Below are 17,129 nucleotides of genomic sequence, written 5' to 3'. Positions count from 1 at the left end.
TTTTCCACCTACAGATCCATCCTGCTTTTGCAGAAATAAATGACGTCAAAGAAGTTACACTCCCCGCAGCTAGAACTAGCTTCCAGTTTAAAAGGATGGCAAGGTAGAGATGTAGAGCGATGCACCTTGGATCTTGCAGTCGCCTTTTTTGCCTTTTGGGAAAGACAGTACATCCGGAAGCAGCGTTTTATAATTATATTTTTTTTACAGCATTAAAAACATAAAATTGAAATGAAATATGACAAAAAAAACTCAAGATATGGCCCCTAAGCATTTCATGACCGACACAGCATAACCTCTTAGGATTTCTTGACAGACACAACGTGACCCCCTCAGTATTTCATGCGTGCGACTGCTCAAAAACTCATTTTTAATATATATAGATATATATAGATATAGAGACAGAGACTGCCAAGGCAAAAAGGTTTATCGCAAAGAGGAGGTTCCCTGTGTTATGGGGGTTTGTGTAACAGGTCTGCCAAATTGTATTACTGACATCAGGCTGGAACATGGTTGCCAGGTCTAATTTTCAAAACCAGCCCAAAACTAGCCAAAAGGCACTTCAAAAGTAGCCCAAAAATAGCACAATATCCAATTGAAAAAAATGCCTTAACAAATAATGTATGTGAAAATATGCTTTTTGTGAATTTTCACATCACCAGGTGCGTAACTACAGTGGGGGGGCCAAGGAGGTATAGCAGCCCAAAAAGGCCCCAATTAATAAACAATTTCAATAAACACCGTAGGACTGGGAAAAAACCCAGTTGGCCCCAGTCCTTGTGGGCCCGCCGGCCCAGACCCCCTCTGCTCCTGTCCTCCAACTCGCTCCTGACTCTCACTTGCCCTGCCTGCCCACTCTGCATGAATTAGGTATGCTCCGAGAGGGCAGACGGTGGTTTGCTGAGAATGGAAGACTGTGACTGAGGAGGGAGACCTTGTGGGGGGTTTGGGGGGGCCCTGATGTGGCAGCCCCGATGGGCCAGTCCAACCCTGTCAATAAATATTGGTAAAACAGGCCAACCTCTAGAAATTTTGGGGGCCAGAAAAATAATTTGTTGTGGGGCCCAGTTACAACTAGTTACGCCACTGCCATCAGTAATCATGAATCAAGGGCAGGAAGATAAAAGGAATACAAAGAATACATTGGTTGTCTCATGTCAGAAGTATTCCTAGTGCAAGGCTAAGAACATCTGGTTAATAACCTGAGTGAATCTGATTGGTTCAAATCAGGCCCTAGGGGAACTTGGGGGCCAGGCTCAATTTGAGTAAGTATTTATTCAAATACAAGAGGGGCTTACTCATTGTGAGCCAGAATCCTATATCCCAAATCAAGAATCCTATGGGAAGAGGAGCGAGAATATATGAATCCAACATTGGTCATATCTTTTTATATGGAAAAATATGGCACAAACCAGCCAAAAGATGCAAAAAGTAACCCAAATCCGTACCTTGGCTAGTTTGGGCTTTAAAAACCTGCCTGATCTTTAAATTAGTAGCCCAATTTGGCAGGAAAACCGCCAACACAGTGTCATATTGTGTTACTGACATCAGTCTATATGCAGCATCACTTCCTGTTTCCCAAGATGCAATGACCTGGTCACTGCCAGAGTAATGAATGATTTGTGCTGCTGCCCCACCCATCTGTCCCTTACTAGAAGAATATGCCCCCCCATACATACCTTATATATTCCCCAACTAAGGACAAAGCCCTTTCTATTGTTTGGTCAGAGTGTAACCCCATCTAAACCCACTATTCAGGCTAAGTAAGGGAACCCCTACAAGCAAAGGACCCCCGGTTCCACCAGACTTAGCAACAGCAGCAGCAGTGATTGGAACCATGGCTGATAAATGAATGGATCCAACAGATATGGCAGCATAGTAACTGCACTGACTCAATAGGCCACCCATACAAAGCAATGCTCTGTGTACATAATAAGCTGTGTATGTACTGCACATCTAAGGCAAAATATAAACCTCACTCAACAACAGGGGACACTTCCCCTTTAAGAGCAGGGAACAGAGATGACTTCATACCTGGGGATGCGAAGGTGGTTCAGTCCGTTGGTTGGCATTGTGGTGAGAGGTAAGTAAACTTTCCCTCTGAGAGATTTTTTGCCAAATAACCCTGATTTTAGTGCAAAAAAATAGGGGGAAATTGGGTGATGCCGCCAGACTAGCGGGTGTTGCTTTTCTCACTGATTTTGGTGCATTTGGGGACCCCTGTACTACACCATGAGGTGCTTAATTTTTGTTCCCAGTATTAACAGGCTCCTTAGAGTTTTGCCCCTCAGCCCTGGGGTATCTGCCCTGCTCTTATCTACCAACATTGTAGCTAAATACATGCTCCCTTTATCAAAGTGTGGAACTAGGGGAGGGCAGCAGAGGCACGTGCCATGGGGACAGTTAAGGGGTGATAGCAAATGATTGGGGGACAAATAGCAGGATCCCATATACTGTAAGAGAGGTGACTGTACCCCTAGGGATTAGACTGTTGGTTTTGTCCGTTGGTTGGCACTGTGTTAAATGTATATTCCCTCTGAGAGAGTTTTTGGCAAATAACCCTTATTTTAGTGCAAAAAAAAAGAGGGGAAAGTTGGGTGATGCCCCCCCAGGCTAGCAGGTGTTGCTTTTCTCACTGATTTTAGTGAATCTGGAGATTTTTCCCCTAAAATTGGTTTTGGAGATGCATTTAATCTAAGCGCTGCTTGGGAGATACAGACCCAGGATTTGTCAGTTATGCAGGGCTGCCAGCAAATATGACCACTTCCTACTATAGGTAGCATTTGGGGACCCCTGTACCAACCATAAGGTGCTTACTTTTTGTTCCCAGTATCAACAGCAACAGTTGGCAGCAGAGGCACGTGCCATTTGGACAGTTGGGGGGTGGGTGATATCAAATGAGTAGGGGACAAATAGCAGGATCCCATATAAGGGAGGTGAGCATACCTAGGGTTTGACAGTTGGTTTTGTCCGTTGGTTAACACTGTGATAAGTGTATATTCCCTCTGAGGGATTCTTTGCCAAATAACCCTTATATTAGTGGAAAAAAGAGGGGAAATAGTTGAGTGACACCTCCCCAGACTAGCAGGTGTTGCTTCTCTCACTGATCTTAGTGAATTTGGAGATTTTTCCCCTAAAATTGGTTTTGGAGATGCATTTAATCTAAGCGCTGCTTGGGAGATACAGACCCAGGATTTGTCAGTTATGCAGGGCTGCCAGCAAATATGACCACTTCCTACTATAGGTAGCATTTGGGGACCCCTGTACAAACCATAAGGTGCTTACTTTTTGTTCCCAGTATCAACAGCAACAGTTGGCAGCAGAGGCACGTGCCATTTGGACAGTTGGGGGGGTGATAGCAAATGAGTAGGGGACAAATAGCAGGATTCCATATAAGGGAGGTGAGCATACCTAGGGTTTGACAGTTGGTTTTGTCCGTTGGTTAACACTGTGATAAGTGTATATTCCCTCTGAGGGATTCTTTGCCAAATATCCCTTATATTAGTAGAAAAAATAGGGGAAATAGTTAAGTGACACCTCCCCAGACTAACAGGTGTTGCTTCTCTCACTGATCTTAGAGATTTTTCCCCTAAAATGGGCTTTGGAGCTGCCTTTAATCTTAGTGCTGGTTAGGTAACACAGACCCAGGATTTGGATGTTATGCAGGCTGCCAGCATATCTACTCTTATTTTCCACTAGTGCCCCATAAACAGGAAACATTTTGGGACCCCTGCACCTCACCATAACATACTTATTTTTTCCTGCCAGTACCGACAGGTTTCTTAGAGTTTTGCCCCTCTGACCCCGGGTATCTGCCCTGCTCTTATGTACCTTATAAAACTAAATTTAATCATTCCCAATTCTTTTTCCTTTTAAAGAATAATATTTATTTGTAAATCTCATGCATGCTCTTTCCCTTCAAATGCCAAAATGAGGGGGGCAACAGGGTACATGGTAGGTCACAATGTTTTATTGCCTACAGTTATAAACAACTATAAAAGATAGGGGGTATATAGGGCAGGTACTTTAGTCCAAAAATTGTGGTGATGAATAAAAGCGAATAGCTGATCTGTTGCTATTGGCAAGTGCTCTTTTACATTTAGGCACCTGGTTGCTAACGCCATGAAGCCTAGCAACTAGATATTAATCATGTGTTGCAGAGTTAAGTTCAGTTGAAATGGTAGATCGGGTGCATTCCTGCTATGAATAGTGTATGAAATAGTTGGAGATCTAACAGATCAATGAGTCTTTCCATGAACTGGGGACAACAAGCTTCATTTACTGCCATGTGTGTCATTCCCCATATCAACCAAACCAGTCACTTTCTGTAGATCAATCAGAAGTATTTGCTTTGAGTTTTCTATGAATTCTGTACTTCTCTAGCCAAGTCACCCAAGGGGCATAACTGGGCCTTACTTAAAAAAACATGGAGTGAATGGCACCAATGTACTGTGTGCTCATTCCAACTGCACCAATGCTTAATTCTATAAACTGAGGCCCATTACCTTCTGGAAGTGATGCAAAGCTCAAGTTTAGGGTAACATAGATCTCTGCCTGCCTCCCTCTGTATTATATAGGAAATATTAAGTGCTACATTCATTAACTTGCCTTTTTATTCTCTTTCTATACAGATTGCTACAGTGCTTTTCCTGCCTTTTTGGACTGCGACTTGGTGCTACACCTGCCTTTTAACATCTGGGTTTATTATTTTTTGGCTTCTCCTTTGTTCAGATAAATCCATCTCGTCTGAACAAGTGTAAGAGATAGCCAGGGTCTCCTTAGGGAGACCCCCTTGGGGTACCCCGGCCTTGAGCCAGCCCCTACATTTTTCAAGATCTGAAAAGCTCCTTTAACAGGTAATCTTGCAAATACAATTGATTCAGTTCATGAATTCTTCTTCAGCAAGTCTGCTCTAAATTCTCTTGTTGGAGTCCTACGTGGCTTTGTCCATATCAGCCCATATGTTTACTGTATATGGTATTTATAAGAAGCCAATCCATTGCCATCAACAGCATTAATAATGGGCTTTTGTCATTGAGTGGAACAATGTTTCATACAAATGGGATAATATAGATAAGGAAATAAATGGGTGGTTCACCTTTCAGTTAACTTTTATTATGTTATAGTATGGCAAATTCTGAGCAACTTTTCTTTTCAATAGTTTTTATTGAGTTTTAACATTTTAAGAAAAATGAGAAGTTATAACAGTTATGTAATAACATCAAGTATTTACTTGGAGGAAAGGAGTTAAGAGAGAAGAGTAGAGATGGAGTCGGTCCTTTCTTAATCCAATGGACCTGCTGATTAAAGAAAGAGAAATAAATAAACTGAAATTAACTTTGACGGCATATTATGTATTATGAAACATTTGTATCGAGCGTTGCATGCTCTACAGTGGTTTCCACGAGGTCCCTTAAGTATCATAATAGAAGATAATTCTATAGGCTGAATGAATTACCTGAAATACAACTGTTAAGTATTAGTTATTCCACATCTGAGAAAGTATAAAGTGTAACATATATTGCTATCATATAGTGATTACAAAAAGATCATAGGGGTTTCTGTATTTGGGAAGGAATATCGATAACACGGTTACCATATTTCCTTGAATTTCTCATTTTTATCTATAAGTATACTGGTTAGTCTTTCATTAACCATTATCAATTGAGTTTATCCTTAAAGTGGGCTAAGCAACTTTTCAATTGATCTTCATTGTTTATTTTTAAAATTTTGAATTATTTGCATTCTTCTGAATATTCCCAGCTTTCAAATGGGGGTCACTGACCCCATTTAAAAAATGAATGCTCTGTAAGGCTACACATTTATTGTTATTGCTACTATTTATCAAATCAGTGCATGGTTGCTGGGGTAATTTGGACCCTAGCAACTATATTACTGCAATTGCAAACTGTAGAGCTGCTGAAGAAAAAGCTAAGGGGCAAATTCACTCGTAGTTGAGCCAGGAGCAACTTCGCCGCACTTCGCCACACTTCGCCAGGCGTAGTTTCGCCAGCGCTCCGCAAATTCACTAAAATCCAAAGTTGCGCACAGGGGTAGCGTAAGGTTGCGAAGTTGCACTAGCATTGATTCGCTAAGCAAAGCGAAGTTACGCTAGCGATGTCTAATTTGCATACGGCACCAAATTCAAATTTCAATGGAGGAATACGTACAATCACTACAAATGCCTGGGAAACCTTCAAAACATCAAATAAAATTTTTTTTTTTGCCCTACACATGTGCCCACTGTATAGTTAAGTTGCCATGAGTTAGGAAATGTAGGGGGGAAGGAATGGAGCCCCAAAAAATGTTTTGATCTTTTTCAGCCTATCACCCATATTATAGAAAAAACGCCAGCGTTTTTTGGGACTTAGAAAAAATTTGAACTTTTTTTCAAGCAATCCCTATCTACTCTATTGCACTTCGCCTGGTCTGAGGTGGCAAAGGAAGTCTAGCGTAAAAGGTAGCGTTCAGTACACTGCGCGCGTTAGTGAATTTGCGTAGTTACATCTGTAGCAAAAATTCGCCAGGCGTAAGGGTGCGAAGTAACACTAGCGAATTTACGCCAGCGTTCGTTAGTGAATTTGCGAAGTAACGAAAATGCCCAACGCTAGCGTTAGGCGCTTCGTTAGTGAATTTGCCCCTAAATAACTCAAAAATGACAAATTAGAAAAATTGAAAAGGTGAACAGCCTCTTTAACTGTGACTTCATTTTGTCTGACTATGTCCATTTGTATCTTTAGGTTTTGAAGATGAACGAGACAGAGAGAATTCCATCACTCCTGGTAATGCCTCAGTGAAAAAAAATACTCTCTCATCTGAACTTTTGTTTCCATTCACTCTTTTATATAACCTCTCCTTAGGGTTGGGGCACACGGGCAGATTTGGAGAGATGTAGTCGCCTGGCGACTAATCGCCTCTTCTTTGGGGCGACTAATCTCCCCGAACTGCTTCCCCCTGCCTTCTGCCTGCTAAAATTAAAAACCGCCTGCGGCATGCCACTCGCGCCGATTTGTTTTCCGAAGTCGTCTGAAGTTGCCTCACGAGGAAACTACGGGCCACGAAGCAACGCTACTAAATCTCCCTGAATCTGCCCGTTTGCCCTAACCCTTAAGCAGCTGTCTGTCTGCACTGCTTCCTTTTTGACATAGGTGGGAGCCGACATTGAGGGAATCGAATTACTACATTTATTTTCTTTTTCAGAAAAAAATGTATGTACCATAGAAACCCTTTTCTGTCTCTATTCTCCTCAAAGCCAGACTGCAGGCCCGGAACTAGGGGTAGGCAGAGTAGGCGCCTGCCTAGGGGGCAATCATGGGGGGGCGCACTTTTAAGGGGAATTTCTTTTTTTAAAACTCTGGTATGCTTAGCCTTTAATAGTTTTTAAACTTTATAAACCGCCTGTTCCAACTCCCTCTTGCCCATTATTCGTACTGCAGGCAGAAGTACTCCCCACCTCCCTCTTGGCTCCTGCTGACAAAGGTACATATTTAGGGGCATTATTTTGGATTTTTTGGCTGCTGCTGGCACAGGTACTGATTGGGGGCAATATGAGGGATTGGCTGCTGCTGGCACAGGTACATGGGGCAATATGGTGGCTGTTGGCACAGTACACAGATGTTTGGGGCAATTTTGTAGATTTTTGGCTGCTGCTGGCACAGGCACATATTTGGGGGCAATATGATGGATTTTTGTCTTATGCCTGCGCAGCACAAGTAAATATTTGAAGGCAATATTGTGGATATTTTGGCTCCTGCTGGCACAAATACATATTTGGGGGACATATTGTGGATTTTTGGCTGCTGCTGGCACATGCACAGATTGGGGGTAACAATATGATGGATATTTTGGGCTATGCTGGCACAGGTACAGATTGGGGGCTTGGGTGCAATCTGATTGATTGACTGGCATTGGCACAGGTACAAATGGGGGCAACATGAATAGTAAGGTGGGAAATGGTAATGCAGGACCGGGTGGGGGCACTGATTGAAGCCCTTGCCTAGGGTGCCAAAATACCTTGGCCCGGCCCTGCCAGACTGACTATGAGTAGCATTTAGACGCATTTAGTATTATGTCCCTAATGCTTTTCCTTTTCATTTACAGTCACTGTACTCCGTCCTGGAGGATTTCAGGGTGGAGGATACAGATTTTGAGGCCCTCGCCTCTTATTACGGTAAAATCTTATATTATTTATCAGTTGCTGAGGTTGCAGCTTTAGTTTTATTATATAAGAATTCCTTTCCCCTTTAGCTCAGTGTTTAATGGAAATGTGTTTTTCTTTTCAGAACATCACTACCGGGTCCAATATGGGAGCAACGTCATCTTGTAAGTATAACAAAAATGGTCTTATTAAATGTTGTGAATAATTTGCTATTGAGCCAGGGGTAAGTGCAAGGGAAGTAAGGGTGGAAAATAGCAATGTGTTATTAACACTGGGATTTCTCTTTTTCAGAGATCAGTTTATACTGCTCTACTTTTTGGACCCGAGCACAATCAATGGGAACATTATCCATTACTGGATAATGATTTACTATCTGGTAAGTAATGCAGAATAGACATTTAGATAAATATGGAATAAATTATATTAATTTGCCAGCCCTTGTCTCACACTGTTAATTTCTTTATGTTACAGGAAGAGCTCAAGAGGGAGCATGCCACCCTCTGCATTGATGTGTCGCTGTCTCCTGTAAGTGTCACTATTATAATTATTATAACAGAGGTTATTGTTCACTGTGTGTCTTTATAATAATTAGGAACATTATTATTCATTGTATCTCCTGCTCCCCTGGGGGGCATCTAAAGTCACCCACCTAAGTGCCATCTTCACCAGCAACAAAAATGTCATTATGCACAGACACTGCAAAGAGTTTTGTTTCAAGGGGCCACATGGGCAAAATAATGGCATTGGTGCAAAGCAGTGCTTAACATTGACTCTCTTCTTCCACAGGAGACACCAACAGAGCAGCAAATATGGAGGCAGCATCTGGAGTATCTGTGGCTGCAGAATGTAAGTTCCCTGATCACTGTCTCTGATGCTTTTCTTGGATATTCAACCACTTGCAAGTTTAAAAAAAACTTTTATGGGGGGCCCTGGCGCCAACATTTTTTTTTTTAACCTATAAGGGGGACCTGACCATCAATAGCTTTTTATAACTTGTATGTGTGGGGGTTACTTTTTTAGCGCTGATGTCTGTGTGGTCTTTTAACTGTGATGTGGAGTGGGTGGGATCAGGGGTGGGGCTTGGGTGCCAGGGGCCCCAAAAGTTTTGTTGTACGGGGCCCCATGATTTCTAATGGCGGCCCTGGGCATAATCATAACTGTCTCCTTTCTTTCCTATCCTTGTGTTTCCCCTTCGCTCGCAGACTGTCCAATCTCACCTTCTCCAGCTTGGCATGACATTCTCGGAGAAGGAGAAGAAACTGCAGGAAGCTGCTCATCCTCCGGTGGGGGAAAGGCTGACCCTCCGAAAACGGGTCAGGAAGGCCATCATGAAGAGGCTACAGAGAGTTTGGGTAATGTATCTATTTACTGTCAATTACCCTTCATCTAGAGATGCCCCATGTTGTCCAGTGCAGTTCCACTTTACTTCCGGCCATTCTGATCATTTTCAATCAGAACAATAGAAAGGAAGTTATACAGTGTCGGGCTGGCCCACCAGGATACCAGGAAAACTCCCGGTGGGCCCAGATGTCAGTGGGCCCTTGTGCTGCTAAACTTTTGGCCTATTTCATGGCCATTCCGTATTTCTATGAGAAAAAAGAGGCTAAATAGATGGAATAATTGTTTATAGTATAAAGAGAGCAGACTAGGAGAATATAGGTTGATTGAGGAGATGAAGAATATTATTACTGAGAGTGGGCCCCTGGTCTAAGGTTTTATGGTGGGCCCCTGGTCTAAGGTTTTTGGGTGGGCCCCTGGAGTCCCAGTCCGACACTGACATTATACACCCTGTCTGTTCAGCCCGCAGGCTGATCACTTTGAGGGCTTACATGATAGACCAATTTATGACTGCCTTAAGCTTGTAAAAGGTTGCTAACAGAGGCTGAGATCTAAGTCTGCAGATAAAGTGTTGATTTTATAGTAGGCCAATAAGAGGGAAGGTAGTTAACTCTTATAGGGCTGCTGTGCATCTAGCCTGGATATCCATCTTTAGAAATGGGTTGCCACTGGGTAATGAACTGGCACCAAGTGATCAAAGAGTATAAAAGAATAAATGGTGCATGCTCACTGAGATTGATAAAACTGAGATTCATAACAGGCCCTGGCATTGTATATGTAGAGAGACCCAAACAGTCCCCACAGACCTAACAAATAGTATGCTCTTAAAGACAGGCTAAGCCTTTTATATCAGAAATAAACAAGTATTTGTCTGTAATTTATTCTTATTTCAACACTTTCTAAACATTTTCTTTTCAGCATTCCACCAGAAAACTCGCCTGCTGTCATCGATCCACCGCCACCACCTGAATCCTTTTTACTTGTCCTGCAAGTGTGTAACTGTGTGTGTATATGTGTGTCTAGCCATGATCCAGGGTGTAGAACTGACTGCCATTTCTAGGAGTCAGGAAGGAATTTTTACCTTCAGTGCAGATTGGCTGTTAAGCACTTGGTTGGTTTTTTTGCCTTCCTTTGGATCATTAGCTTCTTGGGTGCATGTTAGGGGGTGCGTGTCTAGGAGGATGGGTACATGTATGTAGGAAAGAGGGAGGGTGCGTGTATATGAGGGAGGGTGCATGTGTGTGGGAGGGTGCGTGTGGGCAGGAGGGTGGGTATGTGTAGTTTGTCTGTAGGAAGGTGGGTATGTGTGTATATTGGAGTGCGGGTACATGTGTGTAGGAAGGAGGGTGGGTGCATGTGTGTAGGAGCATGGGTGGGTGTGTTTTCTGTAGGAGGGAGGGTGTGTGTGTAGGAGTATGTGTGTTTTGTCTGGAGGAGGGAGGGTGGATGCATCTGTATAGGAGGGTGGGTGCATGTGTGTCGGAGCATGTGTGCGTGCGTGTGGGTGGGTGCATGTGTGTAGGAGGGTGGGTGAGTGTGTTTTGTTTTGTGTACGAGGGTGGGTGCATGTGTGTAGCAGGGAGGGAGTGTAGGTACATGTGTGTAGGAGAGTGGGTATCTGTATTTTGTCTGTAGGAAGGTGGGCACATGTGTATATTGGAGTGCGGGTACATGTGTGTAGGAAGGAGGGTGGGTGCATGTTTGTAGGAGCGTGGGTGGATGTGTTTTCTGTAGGAGGGAGGCTGCGTGTGTGTAAGAGTGTGTGTGTTTTGTCTGTAGGAGGGAGGGTGGGTGCATCTGTATAGGAAGGTGGGTGGTTGTTTGTAGGAGCGTGGGTGAGTGTGTTTTGTGTGTACGAGGGTGGGTGCATGTGTGTAGCAGGGAGGGAGGGTAGGTACATGTGTGTAGGAGAGTGGGTTTGTGTGTTTTGTCTGTAGGGGGGATGTAGGGTGGGTGTGTGTAAAAGGCTGGGTGCGTGTGAAGGAGGGAGGGTGGTTGCATGAGTGTAGGAGGGTAGATGGCTGTGTGTAGGATGATGGGGCATGTGTGCATGCGTGTGGGTGTGTATGTATGTGGGAGGGTTGGTGCATGTGTGTAGCAAGGAGGGTGGGTAGGTACATGTGGGTAGGAGAGTGGGTTTGTGTGTTTTGTCTGTAGGAGGGATGGAGGGTGGGTGTGTGTAAGAGGCTGGGTGCATGTGTAGGAGGGAAGGTGGTTAAATGTGCGTAGGAGGGTAGATGGCTGTGTGTAGGATGGTGGGGCATGTGTGCGTGTCTGTGGGTGGTGTGTATGTATGTGGGAGGGTGGGTGCATGTGTGTAGGAGGGTGGGTGTTTCTTGTGTGTACGAGGGTGGGTACATGTGTGTAGCTGGGAGGGAGGGAGGGTAGGTATATATGTATAGGAGAGTGGGTTTGTGTGTTTTGTCTGTAGGAAGGAAGGTGGGTGCTTGTGTATATTGGAGGACGGGTACATGTGTGTTGGAAGGAGGGTGGGTGCATGTGTGTAGGAGGGTGGGTGCGTGTTGCCAGGAGGGTGGGTGCATATGTGTAGGAGAGTGGGTGGCTGTGTGCAGGAGGGTGGGTATGTTTATTTTGTCTGTAGGAAGGTGGGCACATGTGTATATTGGAGTGCGGGTACATGTGTGTAGGAGAGTTGTAAGAGGGTTTGTGTGTTTTGTCTGTAGGAGGGATGTAGGGTGTGTGTGTGTGTAAGAGGCTGGGTGCATGTGTAGGAGGGAGGGTGGTTAAATGTGTGTAGGAGGGTAGATGGCTGTGTGTAGGATGGTGGGGCATGTGTGCGTGCATGTGTGAGGGTGTGTATGTATGTGGGAGGGTTGGTGCATGTGTGTAGGAGGGTGGGTGTTTTTTTGTGTGTACGAGGGTGGGTTCATGTATGTAGCAGGGAGGGAGGGTAGGTACATGTGTGTAGGAGAGTGGTTTTGTGTGTTTTGTCTGTAGGAAGGAAGGTGGCCTGTGTATATTGGAGGACAGGTACATGTGTGTAGGAAGGAGTGTGTGTGTGTTTTGTCTGTAGGAGGGAGGTAAGTGCATCTGTATAGGATGGTGGGTTTGTGTGTAGGATCATGGGTGCTTGTTTGTAGCAGGGAGGGAGGGTAGGTACATGTGTGTAGGAGGGAAGATGGGTTCGTGTTTTTTGTCTGTAGAAGAGATGGAGGGTGTGTGTGTGTAGGAGGGAGGGTGGCTGGTGCATGTGTGTAGGAGGGAAGATGTATGTATGAGGGGTGGGTTTGTATGTGAGTGGGAGGGTGTGTGCGTTTGTGTATGCAGGAGGGAGGGTGGGTGCATGTGTATAAGATCGAGGGTGTATGTATGAGGGATGGGTTGGTACATGAGTATAAGGTGTGGGTAGCAAGTCTATGTAGAAAGAGTAGGTGGGAGCCTGTGTAGGGGAAGGATGGTGGTTTGACGTGTGTGTGTGTAGCCATGGTCCAGGGAGTAAAACCGACTGCCGTTTGGAGTCAGGAAGGAATTTTTACCTTCAGTGCAGATCATTCCCAAGCACTTTAGGGTTTTTCTCCTTCCTCTGGATCATCAGCCGTTAGGGATGCCCAAACATAAATTGGCTATTTATTATAATAAATCCTGTGCTCAGTGCCTGGTTTCCCCATAAATATGTCTCTGTGTTTTTCTTTAATCCCTATGGTGAATATTGAGGGAAGGGGCTCCTGTGCCTCATTCTATTAAAGATGACTGACAGTTGGGTGACGGACTAATTAATATTGCTGGGGCTGCTCAAAATGGGCAAAGGCGGCATGGGATAAAACTGGGTGGTTGTGCTGATAGAGGGATTTAGTTGAAGAAGGGAATGGGTTAATATTTCTGCAGGGTTAATTGATTAATATGTACATGATGGGGCTAAAAGACCTAGGGACACATACTGGAAGGAACTACAATATTGCTTTACTCCATAGGCCACAATGCAATAGCATTTCTAAGTCTACGTCCTCTTTCTTAATATGGGAATTCCAGCCACTTCCCACCAGCCTATTGATACTATACCAGACATTTAGTATATCAATGTGATTGATATTGGGGGAATGACTATGCTGGATTCATTTTTGGGTATGTCTCTGTCCAGGTTGAGAGACATCCTTGTGGGGGTGGGGGTTCCTGCTAAAGTGATGGAGGAGTATTTAATTTCTTCTTGCCCCCACAATGACACACTGTTGTTTGCTAGGCCAGCCAACACTGTGAGGGGTAATAAGGAAGGTAGGGGCAAGTTGGGTCAACCATGTCCCTGGACCCACAACTCCCCCACTCATTACAAAAGGTCACATGGACATGAGCGCTGAACAGTAACTTTTGGCCAAAGGATTATTAAGCCTGCCACCATGTCAAGGTAGACTCTTTAATAGTCTCAGAAACATCCCCACAGCACAGATCCCATTCTGGACACTGTGCTGATACAGCAGATGCACCTTATTTGGCTATTGTGCTGATGTTAGATGGACAGAGGGGCACAATTATACTAAAACAAGGATGATGACTGGATACCATGGGACCATGGGAAGAAGAAGTGCTTAAATTGTAACATGCTCTATTGCTTATTGTTCCCCCATGCCCTCACAAGCTTTTAGGACATAAGAGTGATTATTTAATCTGTATTGTAATATTTTGTATTAATGTATACCTCAAATAAAGCCGTCTGGTTAATAACCAGGCCCCAGGGGAACTTGGGGGCCAGGCTCAATTTGAGTAAGTATTTATTCAAATCCAAGAGGGGCTTACTCATTGTGGTTCAGAAACCTATATCCCAAATCGAGAATCCTATGGGAAGAGGAGCGAGAATATATGAATCCAACATTGGTCATATCTTTTTATATGGAAAAAATATGGCACAAACCAGCCAAAAGCTGCAAAAAGTAACCCAAATCCGTACCTTGGTTAGGTTGGACTTTAAAAACCTGCCTGAGCTTTTAAATTAGTAGCCCAATTTGGCAGGGAAACCACCAACCTGGCAACCCAGTGTCATATTGTGTTACTGACATCAGTCTATATGAAGCATCACTTCCGGTTTCCCAAGATGCATGGTCACTGCCAGAGTAATGAATGATTTGTGCTGCTGCCCCACCCATCTGTCCCTTACTAGAAGAATATGCCCCCCCATACTAAGGAAGGGAACCCCTACAAGCAAAGGACCCCCCGGTTCCACCAGACTTAGCAACAGCAGCAGCAGTGATTGGAACCATGGCTGATGAATGAATGGATCCAACAGATATGGCAGCACAGTAACTGCACTGACTCAATAGGCCACACATACAATGCTCTGTGTACATAATAAGCTGTGTATGTACTGCACATAAGGCAAAATATAAACCTCACTCAACAACAGGGGGCACTTCCCCTTTAAGAGCAGGGAACAGAGGTGACTTCCTACCTGGGGATGCGACAGTTAGTTCAGACCGTTGGTTGGCATTTTGGTGAGTGGTAAGTAAACTTTCCCTTTGAGAGATTTTTTGCCAAATAACCCTGATTTTTTTTTTTTTAGTGCAAAAAAAAGAGGGGAAAATTGGGTGATGCCCCCCAGACTGGTCAGTGAGAGTGATATACCCTATTTGGACACTAGGGTGTATATGATGTCTGGCTGTTTATTGACGGATTTATATACAAAGCCCACGGACAAAAATACCTTACTCCATTTCAATTCGTTTCACCCGATTCAAGTAAAAAAATCACTTCCTAAAGCACAATTTTCACGTGTGAAACGAATTGTAAGTGATCAGGGGGTTTGCCTACACAGATTGGATGAGATGCAATCTAAATTTTCTGATAGAGGTTATCCTGCCCCTTTATTGGTCCAACAGCGCTCTGAAGTTGAACTCTCTAGCCGAGAGAATTTGTTACAGGGACGCCCACGTAAACCAATGGATCGCATACCGTTTGTCACTACATATAACAGTATTAGCCCACAGATAACTAACATTTTACGTAAACACTGGCGGGTATTAAGAGACGGGTTTCCAAATATCCCGAGCTTCCATTCTCCCCCGATGATGTCATATAAAAAGGGTCGTACTATTTGGTCATCCTTGGTGCAATCCGATATTGGTGGTAAAAAAGACACCCAGTTGCTATTACATTCTAAAAGACATGGAACTTTTCCTTGTTTGGGTTGCAACTGTTGCACAAATTGCCTGAAAGGCCCACATGTATACCACCCTCGTAAAGGTACACCTATTAATATTAATGGATATTATACCTGCCTCACTGTGTTTGCTGTATATGTAATAAAATGCCCATGCGGTTTATTATATGTAGGACAGACCACTCGCCAGGTCAAAGATAGAATTAGAGAGCACAAATCTGCTATAAAAACAAAAAAAGTTGATCAAGCTGTTGCGGGCCATTTTGTAGAGATGGGACATGGGATACACCAGCTTAGATTCCAAGTGGTGGACCATGTCCCTCCATTACGTCGTGGGGGTGACAGAGCGAAAAGGCTACTCAAGAAGGAGGCCTTTTGGATTCGTCGCCTGGAAACCCTCACACCTAATGGCCTTAATAGAGAGTATGAGTTACATACCATTTTATAAATATGATATTCAGTTGTTTTTATAGTTTTTTTATTGTTGTGTTTTTACAGGTAATTGACTCCAGCACATACTATTGAAGAAAAGCAGAATAGCTCCTTGCCAAGTGGCTACATTTAGAAATGGATACAAGTATGCTTTATATTGTACACAAATTGCTGTTACTTTGTTGCTATTTTGTCTATAGATGGCGCTGTTTTTACTTGTTTAAAAGGAAGTCTTTGTGACCAGGTGTGTTAGCTTGATAAAGAGCCAGAGACGGCTCGAAACGTTGCTACGATTGGTCTGTGCCATGTTTGAATAAAGGCCTTTTTATTATATCAAGAAGGTGCTGTTCGTGTTCTATATTGATGCCCCCCAGACTAGCAGGTGTTGCTTGGGAGATACAGACCCAAGATTTGGATGTTATGCAGGGCTGCCAGCAAATATACATATTTTCTACTGTAGGGAGCATTTGGGGACCCCTGTACTACACCATGAGGTGCTTAATTTTTGCTTCTAGTATTAACAGGCTCCTTAGAGTTTTGCCCCTCAGAGTGAATAAAGGTTTATCAGAGCACAAGTCACATGACTTGGGGCAGCTGGGAAATTGACAATATGTCTCTAGCCCCATGTCAGATTTCAAAATTGAATATAAAAAAAATCTGTTTGCTCTTTCGAGAAATGGATTTCAGTGCAGAATTCTGCTGGAGCAGCATTATTAACCGATTCATTTTGAAAAAAAAAACATTTTTTCCCATGACAGTATCCATTTAATGGTTTGTTTCTCATTTAAGAGGAGACAACGACTGGCTCAGGGTTGGCCTGGCCCAGGGGTGTCCAAATGCGGCCCGCGATACATTTTTAATTGGCCCGCACCAAAGAGCAGAAGAGGAGCCGAAATTCACAGCAGCAAGCCTCAGTGATTTGTTAAACCTTAGACACAGTCACTCACCTTGTCACTCCCCCTCCCTCCCAGAAACCAGGCATGAGGCCTTGCATGTTATCAGCAGATCATTCACGTGTTATTCCATACCCCCCTGCTGTTAAATGGACTGTACTTATATACGGATGTATATCTCGCGAGATGAGACTTGTGACGC

The sequence above is a fragment of the Xenopus laevis genome, chromosome 5S, assembly GCF_017654675.1.
Source record: "Xenopus laevis strain J_2021 chromosome 5S, Xenopus_laevis_v10.1, whole genome shotgun sequence".
In the NCBI taxonomy this organism is placed as follows: domain Eukaryota; kingdom Metazoa; phylum Chordata; class Amphibia; order Anura; family Pipidae; genus Xenopus; species Xenopus laevis.
The sequence above is the reverse complement of the archived record's forward strand: the minus strand, read 5'-3'. Positions refer to the sequence as shown.